The sequence below is a fragment of the Hyaena hyaena genome, unplaced genomic scaffold (genome assembly GCF_003009895.1).
Source record: "Hyaena hyaena isolate Hyena2069 unplaced genomic scaffold, ASM300989v1 scaffold_784, whole genome shotgun sequence".
In the NCBI taxonomy this organism is placed as follows: Eukaryota; Metazoa; Chordata; class Mammalia; order Carnivora; family Hyaenidae; genus Hyaena; species Hyaena hyaena.
The window spans coordinates 19359-32780 of NW_024081419.1; positions in this window are offsets into that span (position 1 = coordinate 19359).

Sequence of the window (13422 nt, forward strand, 5' to 3'; positions counted from 1 at the left end):
GTGCACACGCACGCATGCTTTCTCTCTCAAAATAAATAAACTTTTTTAAAAATGTAAGAAATGTGTTTTTATTGAGTTATTGTTAACATATAATATTGTGCAAATTTAAGGTATACAGTGTGTTGATTTGAAATATTTATATTTTGCAATATGGTTACCACTGTCCCAGCATGGTTATCTTTTCTGTGGTAAGAACATTTAAGATGTTGTCTCTTATCAATTTTGACAGCTCGAATGCAGTACTGTTGTCTGTAACCGCCACGCTGTGCATTAAATCTCCAGAACTTAGTCATCTTCTAGTTGCAAGCTGTCTCCAATCCCCTTGCCCCTCAGCCCCTGGTAGCCACGATTCCACTCTGTTTCTATGGGTTTGACTTTTTTAGATTTCACATGTAAGTGGTATCATACACTATTGGTCTGTCTGGCTTATCTCATTAAGTATAATACTCTCAAAGGTCCACTCATATAGTCACAATCATCCCATACTGTCACAGATGGCAAGATTCCCTTCTTTTTTACTGATGAATAGTATTCCACTGTGTGTATAGTATATTGTTACATAGTAATTATATTATATATGATAAATATATAATATATGATATATAACAATATATATGATAATATGTAATAAAGAAGTGTTCCAAAACACCTCAAAAGTGAAAGACAATGATGAAATACCTAAGAATTCCAATTAAGTCATAATTAAACCTCCCAGGCCCCACTACTATTTCTCCCTGGTCCTAAATGTCTTTCTCTTCCCTCTTCTCTGTTCCATCTAACCTGTCTCCTTTTGAGTCTTAATCAGGAAAGCTTGGACCACGGTAGTCCCTGTGTTTTTTCCATGATATCATCAAACACACTTATTTTTAAAAACACAGATCTGAAGCACCTGGGAGACTCAGTCTGTTAAGCGTCTGACTTCGGCTCAGGTCATCAGCTCGGGTCATGATCTCACAGGTCATGATCTTACAGCTCGTGAGTTCAAGCCCTGTGTCGAGCTCTGTGCTGACAGCTTGGAACCTGGAGCCTGCTTCTGATTCTGTGTCTCCCTCTCTCTCTGTTCCTCCCCACTCACACTCTGTGTGTGTGTTTCTCTCTAATAAATAAACATTAAAAATTTTTAAAAAAACACAGATCTGATCTTGTGGCCAAACTCTTTCACAATGATTTTGCAATGAGGTGGTTTATGAAGTTTAAGTGGATGCCTAAGAACACGATCTCTGAGCACTATGCCGGAACCAGAGCTCAGGTCTTCTGCTTTTTTCCCCCCAAGTTCATGTACTTTGCCCTACCGTCTTCCTCATGCACATATTGCAGATTCTAATAAAATTATTTGCCCCCCCCCCTCAGTAGAGTAAAGCTTGAACAGAATCTCAGGACTGTATTCACAGACAGAAAGACTTTCACAAAGCACATAAAACTTGCTCTTCTCGGCTGACAAAATTCAGTGTTACCGAACCAGTGCTCTGAAAGCAGAAGTTGTCAACCTTTAAAATAATTTCCCTCTCTTGGATTGTTTGTGTGTTTCACTCCCTCTTAAATATACACCAGGGAGTATTTTTACTTTGTTTTGTTTCAAAATTGTCATAGTTTGAAATGATGATCAAATATATTAAAGGAAAATATTCCTATTAAGATTAGCTCTATTTATATTTTCCTTACACTATTTAAATTTATAACTAGAGAAGAAATTCTTTTTCTGCTCTTCAGTCCCATTCTTATTTGATTTTCATAAGAAATTCCCAAATTCTACACTGATAAATTAACGATTTAAAGCAATGCATTTGAGTAACTGCTAAAACATTAAAAATGATCATAAGAAAGTCATGGAATAAGTAAATAATCATGCTTTTAAAATTAGCAAGACCTAAAAGATATTCTGTTATATAGTTTATCAAATAAGAATTATTAGACTCAGTGCATATATAATTAGGATATCATAAGCCAAATATAACTGAATTGTACAATTACAACTTTTAATCTATTTTCAGGTTTTTGCTGATTTTGAAATATATTAAATACATGAAAAATTAAAAGTGAAATTTCCTTATAGAAACTTAAAATAAACACAATTTTGTAAAATTCGATCTTGGCATACATGAACAGTTATGTTTTTTAATATCTATTTTTATTTTCCTATTTTTCTATGAAAATATCAACATTAAAGAACAACACAAACTGTTCAAACTTGTTTCTTAAATTAAATGGTGAGGCATATTCATAGTGAATAACATGTGATTAAATTTTGAGTTCTATAAATATTTGCTCACTAATGTCAAAATATGTTCAGACATGGATATACTATAATTCACTTTATTTACTGTTAATTTCATAGTAAAATGATCAAAACATTGTCATGAAAATCTTCGTTACTATTTTAAAACTCTAACAGCAAGAAATAAAAACCTGCCATTGATGTTGACCTCTTCCATTATTTGAAAATACTGAATTAAATCCCGCACACATGGTGAAGTGTTACTGCTTCTTTTTAGGATAGTTGTTCAAAGTAAAATAACCAGGCAGCCTCATCTTAGGTGAGACTGTTTCGGTTTGGAAGTAAACAAAGCTCTCTCTCGATGAGCAAGGTTCATTTCATATTTGTGTAATACCCTGGAAGAAATTAGGTTTCAATAAAGTCCATTTTTGTCACTGCGTGTAGCAATGAATATCACACCCAGCAGGGTACAGTGGCACCTGGCTGTCCAGACCCCAGAGGAGCACAAACCATCTGGGGGTAATTACAACAAGGTATTCTTTAAGGACCAGATGGGACCAAGGAACAGAAGCCCTCCCCCTCCCTGTCATTTACAACATAATTCCTTTCAATGATATACTTAATCCTCCCACCAGCTATGCTTTTCAGCTTGCTGTTGTCACTGTTCCTTTATGTTAATTCAGTTGCAAGACCGAGAAAAAGAGGGGGAGAGAGTGAGAGAGTGCAAGAAAAAAAAAGGGAGAGGGGGAGAGAGAGCCGCCGTGCCTCTAGGGACCAAAAGAAATTATTCATCCCTAAATTGTTTCCACCACAGCAAGTACAGTAACAAATTTTTTCTAAAAAGAGGGCTGAAATTATCCTAAAGAAGGTCAACGCGACAGCCCTGTGTGGCACCAGCTGAGGTTTACTCAGCCACCTGTTAGCTAGAAAGCTCTCTGCGCACGCTTATGATGCATTTAACCAGTTTAAAGGGTCTCTATTGACAGGCCAGCCACCTCCATTCAGCCGGCCTGAGCCATAGACCTGCTTTGTGGTCATATGCGGCACACAAGCTTTAATTCAATTACGCTGTAAGCCTATCCAATCTGCATCAGTGCCCTTTCACTTTTGTGCCGTTTGTCTTGTATGTTGTAAAGAATTTTATTTTGAAGAGGGAAAGGCACCCTACAACCCAGTTGTCTTTATTTTTCATTTAGGGTTAGTGCCGCAGGTGCGCCGCCACCTTTCAACTCGCGAAGTGTATTCATCTTTAAGTGATATTTTGGGTGGAAGCATTATTTATTGTTTGGTGACAATGCTTTTCTGGTGTTGCTGAGTTTTATTTTTTTTTAATTAGGTGTATGTTCAAACTCTCCACCGGACCAGCCAAAAGCCTCCAAACTTGAGAATTGAAGATTCAAAAGAAGGAAAACAGAAGGAAAAGCATAAATGATAGATGAAAATGACCATTTTTTAATTTAAAAAGAAATATATTTCTTGGAATGAGCAAATGTTAAATTTCAAATTTTTGATTTTCCTAAAGTGTTTGACATACTGAATATATTGATTTATATGAATGAGACTCAGTGAAGCTACATGCTTGAAAAAATTTTAAGTTCCAGATGAAAATATTAAATATATTAAGTCTGTTCATTTGTTTTGTATTCTGCTGCTTCCAAATTTCCTTGGCCTTGGAGCAGCGCATATCTTTGTCAAATACTTGACATTTTCATACTGATTTATGGACAATGAAAACAGATTTCTCAATATCAGGGACTCTGATGTTTTCAAAATCATATTTTTCTTAAATGGAAAGTTTGTCTCTTTTAAGCATGTTTTCCACTGCTTTCTCATAACCAACTAAATCTTACCCCTGGGTTCCGTGTCCAAATGAAGTGTATGGACATTTCAAAACAACGTTTCCTCAAATATTAAATGGCTGGGTGTCATGGGAGTTGAAAAGACTTAGGAGGGAGAGAAGAACCTTCTTGGCTATTTCATAACTATTTTCCACCCAAGTCAAGGAAAGGACAATCGTTCTAAGTTACCACGGTTATTTAATATGTATCAGTTGTCATCGTAGCTGCCCCTGTTTCTTTTTAATGAAAATTCACCTCTCTTTTACTGAATCAAAATCAGAAATGTGAAGCCTGCAAAAGAGACCAAAGCATTTTCACTGGCAAGAAAAACAAAGAGATTTGTACATAATCTTCAAAATAAATTAGATTTAAAAACTACTTGTATGCATACATGCAAATTAAATGTATGTGTTACTCAACAATTTCATGTTCGTTTTCTTTATGTTTTCCCATATGTTCCTATTTTATTTTATTTTACTTTATTTTATTTAGGGTTTTGTTTTTGTTTTTTTTATTTTTTAGTAGGCTTTATGTCCAATGTGGGGCTCAAACTCTCAACCCCAAGACCAAGAGTATATAAATGAGAAAAGCTAAGGGTTAACAGAGAGGCTAAGTGGTTTGCCTAAGAGATCAAAATTCTGATTTCCAGTTTAGGATTCTGTCCATTACACCATAAAAATGTTGCATGACCATTTTATCAATGTCATGATTTGACCCATCTCTGCACAGTTATCAGAACCCCTTATCAATATTCTGTGCAGTAGGAATAATAATTGAACTTATAAAAGTCTGGAGTCACATCAAAATAATGAGAAAAGATGACCTGGTCTTGTTACACTGAAAAGGCACTGTTAAGATATAGTAATTTCTTTTAGCTACTTTTTAAACCCTTGCATAGAATTTTGAAGAAAAAACAAGCAAAAAAATGAAGTCATCCAGTTTCACAATCTTTTATGTGAATCACTTAACCATTTTTGCATTTTGTATCTCTATATTATGATAAAAAATATTTGACACTTCATTTTTTAAGGACTTTGGCATTTTGAAATTCAGATGAAAATATCTAAAGGTATCTTTGGTGTGAAATGTAAGACTAACTCTGTAGGCTTTAAAACATTTTAGAAGAGAATATGGAAAGTGGGTTTCATTTTAGAAACCTATCTTTTTGTCATCATTTTACCATTTAAAGAAACTTATCATATTCCTTTGAAATAATGGCATCTGTAATACCCCATGCAAAATTGCATCATTATATACCAAAGGAGTATCTATTAAAATATAACTGTCCATTATACTTTTATTAGTAGCTCACTTCACACAATAAGATGGAATTATACAAGATTTTGGATTCCTAGTTTCCAGTAAAAATCATGCATATCACATTTTCTAAAAATATCTTTTTTAAGGAAATACTGAAGGAAAAAATAAAACAGTTTAGAAAACCCAAAATAACATTAACTAATAGTCAAAACTATAACTCTGTGTGTGTGGGTGTATATGTGTGTCTGTGTGTATGTATATGTATTGTATATATACATATTTCAGAATCCAAACTTAATGTGAGTCACCATCCAAAGGTTTAAAGAATAATTTTTGAGATATATATATATATATATATATATATTCACAAAAGTATTCACAGTGGAAATTTGAAAACAGATCATAAACAACACCAAATTTATAATACTTCAGGAAGTTTATTTATTACTTATAATCTCTTATATAAGGATAGTTTTCAGGATAAAACTCAGATGATAGGAAACTGAAGACCTTCACACTTAGTGTGAAATATCATTTTAGCTTTGCATACAAATTCTGTTCAATACAATGGTGCCTTCTGAGATTCAAATGTGCTTTGGAGAAAACCATCACTTCATACCCAGGTCCTGCTCATGCAGACTTCTCTTACTTTTCAATGGGATTTTCAAGCACACTTAATTGCCACAAAATGAGGCATATGTGAACGGCTCTAAGCCAATTATGCAGTTTGAGTTCAAATAAAATACTTCTTTACCAGATTTTCTGGTTTTTAAACATACATAAAACTCTTTGTCCATCTTGAGTTTCCAAAATTTAACTAGAAAATTCATGAGATTTGTGTCTGTGTTCTTTTGTCAAAGCAATTCCAATATATATATATTTTTTAATTTTTAAAAATGTTTTACTTATTTCTGAGAGAGGGAGAGAGAGAGAGAGAGAGAGAGACAGTGTGAGCAGGGGAGGGTCAGAGCGAGATGGAGACACAGAATCTGAAGCAGGCTCCAGGCTCTGAGCTAGCTGTCAGCACAGAGCCTGATGCGGGGCTCGAACCCACAAATGTGTGATCATGACTTGAGCTGAAATTGGATGCTTAACCAACTGAGCCACCCAGGCACCCTGCAATTCCAATATTTAGAAATGTCAAATGATGCTTCTGTGTCCATAGCAAGTGAAAAATTGAGTCAGCTGGCTTATTCAGTGTGCAGCATGCCAAATCAGCGATTTGTGTGATTTTTTTTCTCTTCCTGAATTCATCAGTTAAACATGACTTGGCAAAGTTACATTAATGTTTTTGTTGATGTGGCCAACACTTTTTGTTTTGGTCTGGTAGCTAGAAAACAGTAAATAATATATGGATTTCTTGGCTGGAGAATGAAGATAAGCAAATCCCACCTAATCCAAAGGGAGATGAAAACACTAGAATGAAAGGTAGAAATAATCTCAATTACCTTTCATTCTGACTTTCTTTCCACTCCAGACACACAAATGATCCTAGCTACCTGAGAGAGAAAACGATGGGTCAATAGTAAGTTTTCAGCCTCAGAAAAAAACTCCTGGGTACCCTATTCATCCCTAGAGTGAATTGTAGATGTGTTTTGTTTCAGCCTTCAGTTCTGTAACAATTTTCTTGATTAATATTTGGTTTTGAAATTATACCTGAAGCCAGCTGGAATTGAATATGCTAATGTTTCTTTAAGGTAGGGTAATGCTAATGTTTCTTTAAGGTAAAGTATAAATGTAAGAGTGTGAAGGAAGGCTTGTGAGACCGTGCACTTATTGCCTTGGACACTGGAGTAATTGTGGATGTTGCATGTATGCACATATGTCAGAAATGCACAGACATCCCCATGATGCAGGAGAAATGAGCACCAATAGGTTAATTCCAGATTTCAATGACGTATTTACTCATGACACCAAAAAAACCCCACTGTATATTGAAAACTGTTTGAATAAAATCATTCAATTCTTGACAACTGAAGCTTCACTGAATAAATGAGGGAACTGAACTTGGGAAACCAAGTGATTTAGCCAGGGTCACATTGTAAATAAGAATGAAAGCCAGAGTTTAAATCCAAGAATGTCTGAGTCCTGAGCCTGTGCTGTCAATCACGATATTATACACTTATATTGAAAACCTCACAAATGCCAAGAATTAAACATATGATGGTTAATAACTGCATGACATGTCTACTGCACTGATAGATTTACAAGTTTTCTTTCTTTCCTGTTTTTCTGCCCATCAATGGTAGTAATGAAATTTGGAAATTATTACTGGGGTCACACCTGGTTACAAGAGGAGTAAATGATTATCTGTAGTTCTAGAAGCTTCCCAACATCTCTCTCTCACACTCTCTGAAATGCTACCTAACATAAATGATTAATTGGCCACCTCTTTTGAAATAGAAATATCTGTTAGAGTAAGGCTCTCAATTTCATCTAAGTATCTCTATGTCTGGAACAAATAGAATGTTCATAAATATTTGAATAAATGTTTAGTGAATGAATGACTAAATGGTTAATTTAATTAGGGGCACCTGGGTGGCTCAGTCACTTAAGCAACCAACTTCAGCTCAGGTTATGATCTTATGGTTTGTGGGCTCAAGCCCCACATTGGGCTATGTTGACAGCTTGGAGCCTGGAGCTTGCTTTGGACTCCGTTCTCCCTTTCTCTCTGTCTCTCCCTCTGCTAGCACTCTGTCTCTGTCTCTCTCTCTAAAAAATAAATAAAACATTAAAAAAATTTAAACTGTTAATTTAATTACAGAGTTCTTTACTAATTCTGGGTGAATTACTCACCTGAAGGAATAGAGTTTTAATTAGATTTTTCAGGGAAGGGGGCAGGGAAGGGAGCGGAGGTAAGAAATTTGGGGATGGTGGTTCAAGTGGAATGCCAGAGCAGGGAATTCAGGATGGCCTGAAAAAAGAGGTGGAAGCTGCAGGTGATCAGAATTTAAAAGAGAACAAGAGAATGCCAATGACTCGTGTGTGTGTGTGTGTGTGTGCAAAATATAATATATATATATATTGCAATTTTGCAATGGCTCTGTAGCCTTGAATGCACCTCTGACAATCTCATCTAGTTATAAATTCCAGAAAGCACATCAGCTTCTGGTTCTAAGAGTGAACTCATCTAACCAAACTGTCAACAAATAGAAGAGATTGTCGAACAGGCTTGTCTCTATGTCTCTATCCTCATCATCATCTCTTCTTGATGAAGTCAAGAAACATTCTGCTCTTTGTCTGAATTCCAGTTTTAATCTATCTTCCCATATTGTTGCCACCCATGCGCACAATGGGAGAGAGGTGGTGCATTATTATGTCGACAGTCCCAATAACTAACAGATGTTGCAATGCTCCTCCTGTGCCAAATACCTTCACATTTTATCTTCCAAGAAACCTAGGGGAGATTTTATTATTATGTCCATCTTACAAATAAAGACTCTGGGATTGAGATAATTGACCCAAGTCACGCATGTAGAAAGTAGAACAACTGGAATTTGACTCCAAATGGTCTGACTCGAGCACCACACTTGTAACCAGCGTACCAGACTCTCCCCGTACCCTCCCTCATTAATAAACTAATTGACTCATCAAACCCCATTAAGCACTTACTAGGTTCTGGGAATTATGCTAAATCCTGGACAATACAAACAGAATAGAACAATAGCTTCAATCGTGCAGAGGAAAAAAAACCAAAACACTATTTTTAAGCTCTGCTGGTCGGGACGTCTTCACCGAGAATGTAACCACGTGAATTTTGAAAAATGAATTAAGAGAGAAATGAGGGAAGTGGGGGACGGGGGCCACAAATGGAGGCAGGTACCACATCACAAAAGAACATCACAAAAGAAACAGGGCAAATAGTGTTCTATCCGGCCTGCCTCAGGCCTTTCCTCCTACACAAGTGCCCTTCCCTCTGCTTCTCTTGATTAAAACTATTCATCTTTCAAGACTCCTCTAAAACTCCCTCTCCTGAGGTCTTTGAGATTCTCACTGCCGAGCTGGATCCCCACTTTCCTTGGATTCTTTCTGGCCCGGACCTTAATGCGACTGATATTCTGATTACTTCTGACCTGTTTTATTCTTTGTTCTAAGCAGGTGGAAGCATCAGACAGAACCTTTCTCATTGCTCTCGCGCTACAGGTCCTAATTCCTCTGCTTGGCCTTCACCCCCAAATATTCTTTCTGTCTAGTAATCCACTTGGTCCCCGAGCTCCTATTTTTTTCACTCAAGTTCTTCTTTTAAAAACCAGTTCCTCCTGTAAGACTTTCCTAATTTCCCCCAAGATTCTGTTAGATGCCCCTCAAATGTGCTCCCATAGCACCCACTCCATCCACTCCATGACAGCATGTAACACTCTGTATCGTGGCCTGTTCACTATCCTATCTGCCCAATGAGAGTAGGAACCATATCTGTCATGTTCAGGTAGAATGGAGTTAATGGGCATTTGTTGAACAAACAAGAAAAGGGTTGACTTGTTAAGGCTGGCTACTCTCTTCTTTAAGTAGGGAGGCCAGGACTGGAGGATGGGAGCGGGGGAGTCATGGTGATAGGGTACTGAAGAGGTACTATCAGATTACAGAGACTATCACATTAAGCAATTCCACTACACTGATATCTTATCCATGTGTCCACTGTTCAAGACCATTTTAACCCTGATACTTAAGGAGACTAGCCAGGAGCCTGACAAATAAGGTATTTCCCAGATACCTTGTAGTACCTACCTGTCAGCATTCCCAGACTGAATTTCCCATCCTGAGATTTCAGTTCTGGCCTCAACTTTTGCTGGGGAAGAGCTTATGTGACATCTGTCTAGTCATTGGAAAGCTGGAGCACCCTGGCTGAGTGGTCAAATGACTGGCTCCAATTCTCCCTGGTCTGAGTATCCTGCAGAATGAGGCAGAGTCTTTAAATCACAAAGCTTGTAACTCAATTGGTACGTAAAAATGTTCTCACTCACCATAGCCTGGTTTTATGATCTCTGCAATACAGTGGATCTCTCTTACTTTTGTCTATCTAATTTCTTCTAAAAACGTCCCCTCCTTGTCTAAAGTCACCCAAATTTGGTCGTCTGAATCAATCCGGAGGAAAGTGTCACAAAAATGAAAAGATTTTTAAAAATGCAGTAATTTTAAAGGTACCGTGGCACCCTGAAGGTAGCAGTGAGACTTCAGGCAAGTTACTTAACCTCTGTGCCTCAATTTCCTCATCTAGTAAAATAGTAACAAAAATAATAGTACCGAGCTTATTACCTCGTGGTGTGGATTAAAAATACTAATATGTGTACACAGAGAAGGTGCCTAATAAATATTACCCATTTCAGCCTAGCTGGTGGAATTTTGAAGCTGCTCTGTTTCTGTCCATTATTAGGCCTGGCTGAATGATTTTTTTCTTCAGACTTCTAGGTTACTCCAATTCCTTTCCTACCAAAATTTTTTAGCTTAAATAGGCCTCAGTCAGTTTGCATTGCTTCTGCCAGAAAGCCCTAATGGCTGCTCCTCTCACATACTGTAGGCCTTTTCTTCCCGAAGTGTTTATTAAACCCCAGAGGGCAATAACTATATTTTATTAATCACTACATCATCCAGAATACCAAAAGTAGTGCTTTGTATGTAAAAATATTCATTTTAGTAACTGGAAGACCAAATACATGAATAATACCATTGACTCCTTTCTTTGGGGCTTTATTGCAATTTTTCGTAGCAATAAAAATCAAGACTAAGAGCATCATGATCTCCTTCTGAATTCTAAAAGTGGCCACCACCAAATATTTAACTTCCCAGGGAGGCAGCTGGTGCAAAGGAAAGAAAGCTAGAGTCCAATTTCTACCCACCACCGCATACCTTCGTGAACGGAGGTGAATCAGTGAGGGTCTGAGACTCAATTTCATCCTATATAAAACTGAGATGATAAAATAGAACCCACAGGGACTTAGAAACCAACAGATCAGATTGTGTGGCCCATGGTGGATACTCTAATTTGTCTGAAAGTGCTAGTTTATCAATGAAGAAAGGAAATTAAACGTTTAATGAAAATAAGCCATTTACAGGAGTACGTAACTTAATCCATAACAGTGTAATCAGTTCGTTCTAGTTAAAGGAAAATAATACATAAAGGGAATAGGAAAACGGTAAGATCATTGGCTTGGGGCCTTCAAATGATGCCATTTTACCATAAATGCAGAATCAAATGCATGGTCATTTTACCATTGTTACTGATTCAACACCTAGCAGATTCTATTTACATGCTGTTCTATTTTGTATCACTCTCATTTAATAAGCAACTTACCTAAAAACTATTATAGAAAGACCAATTTTGTCAAGAACCCAATTCTGAATAGTTTTATGGCCGTATTTTAACAATGGCAATTTGCTTGAAACTTTTTATCTTTTTCTGTTTGATGTTTTCTGTTCAAAAATAAGATATTTGTTTCATAATAAAGAATTAAATGACTGTGTCTTAATGATTCTGTATGTGAACTAAATTTTGTATTGCTATGCTTTTTCTTGTTTGGAAATATGAGTCTTATATTTTTCTCATTTACTTTTGCTGATCTTCCTACTAAAATTATGTTTGCAGTATGTTAGTGAATAGCTATCTCAGTTTCCCTATAAGTATAGAGAGCAATACATCCATAACCTGTTGTAAAAATACTGTTAGTCTTTAAGAGTGTCTAAGACGAAGCTTAAAATTCTTTAGAAGATCTCAATACAACTGTTTACATTAGTAAATGAATCATTTAAACAGCAATGGCCAGTGTAAAACCATGACTGCTAAATCTCCATTTAGCAACTTTGAAGGTAGGAAAACGTGTCAGTTTACTGAAATTTCGGTTAAGAACAATCTGTCTATTATAAATTGATTTGGCAAGTTAAACCCATAATTAGTTTGGAGCAAAGGCTAGTGTAAGGATAAGACTCTTAATTTTATTTTAGTTTTTAGTATTTTATGTCTTTCAGAAAACAATTCCATTACTATGTGTCTGGATTTCCATCAGAATGCACTACTTACAAGATTTACATTGAGTTCCTTAAAATAGAGAATGAAGTATTAAAATAGAAAATACTAAATATTTAAAATAGAAACAAACTAATTCTTCATAGGATTGATTTAGATATTAGAAAGCTCAGTCTTTTTTTAAGTTTTATTATTTATTTTGAAAGAGACAGAGACAATGCAAGTCAGGGAAGGGCAGAGAGAGAGAGAGAGAGAGAGAGAGAGAGAGAGAGAATCCCAAGCAAGATCTGAGCTGCCGCTGCCGAGCCTGATGTGGGGCTCGAACTCACGAAATTGTGAAATCATGACCTAAGCAAAAATAAAGAGTCAGACCCTTAACCGACTGAGCCACCCATGTGCCCCAAAAGCTCATTCTTTTTTAAACAAACTAATATTTACGTAGACTAAATTCAGAAAATTTGTGGGCAAAAATATGTTGAACCACTGAAAATTGGAGAGCTGGTTTGCATAGAAAGAATAAAGTATACAAATATCGATTAGTTATAAAATACCACTAGCAGAGTTTGATTTTGATAGTTCTATAATGAACGGTTAATAGTAGGCTTTGTATTTATATCTTATCTGGTTATTATTCAAAAGAACCATGAGATCATGACCTGAACTGAAGCGAGATCATGACCAGAGCGAAATGGAGTCCCAGACTTAACCAACTGAGCCACTGAAGCACAGTGACACAGATTCTTAACGAAGTTCTCATCTGAATGATTTCAGTGGAGTCTTTATCGTTCCTAGGTCTCTCTCCAGACTTTTCTGCATCCACCCCACATGCTACTGCTGGATTCCACTCTCCCGTGGTGCATCTCTCATCATTTTTCTCTCCTGTGCAAAATTCTTTCCAGTTTCTCTCTGGCATATTAAATTTAGGAGCATTCATGAGAAGCATAAATTAGGCCCATCACAACCTGGCCTCAGAATCTTTCCTGTTTTCTACTTAGCACTCTGTTCACATAGCTTACATTCCAGTCAGACTAGACTATGACTCTCTAACTTTGCACTGGATTTTCTGCATTTGGATTTTTTGTTTGCTTTTATTGTTGATCCCTTTGCTTGCTGTGCTGTTCTCTACTACCCACATCTCTGTATCTTAAAAT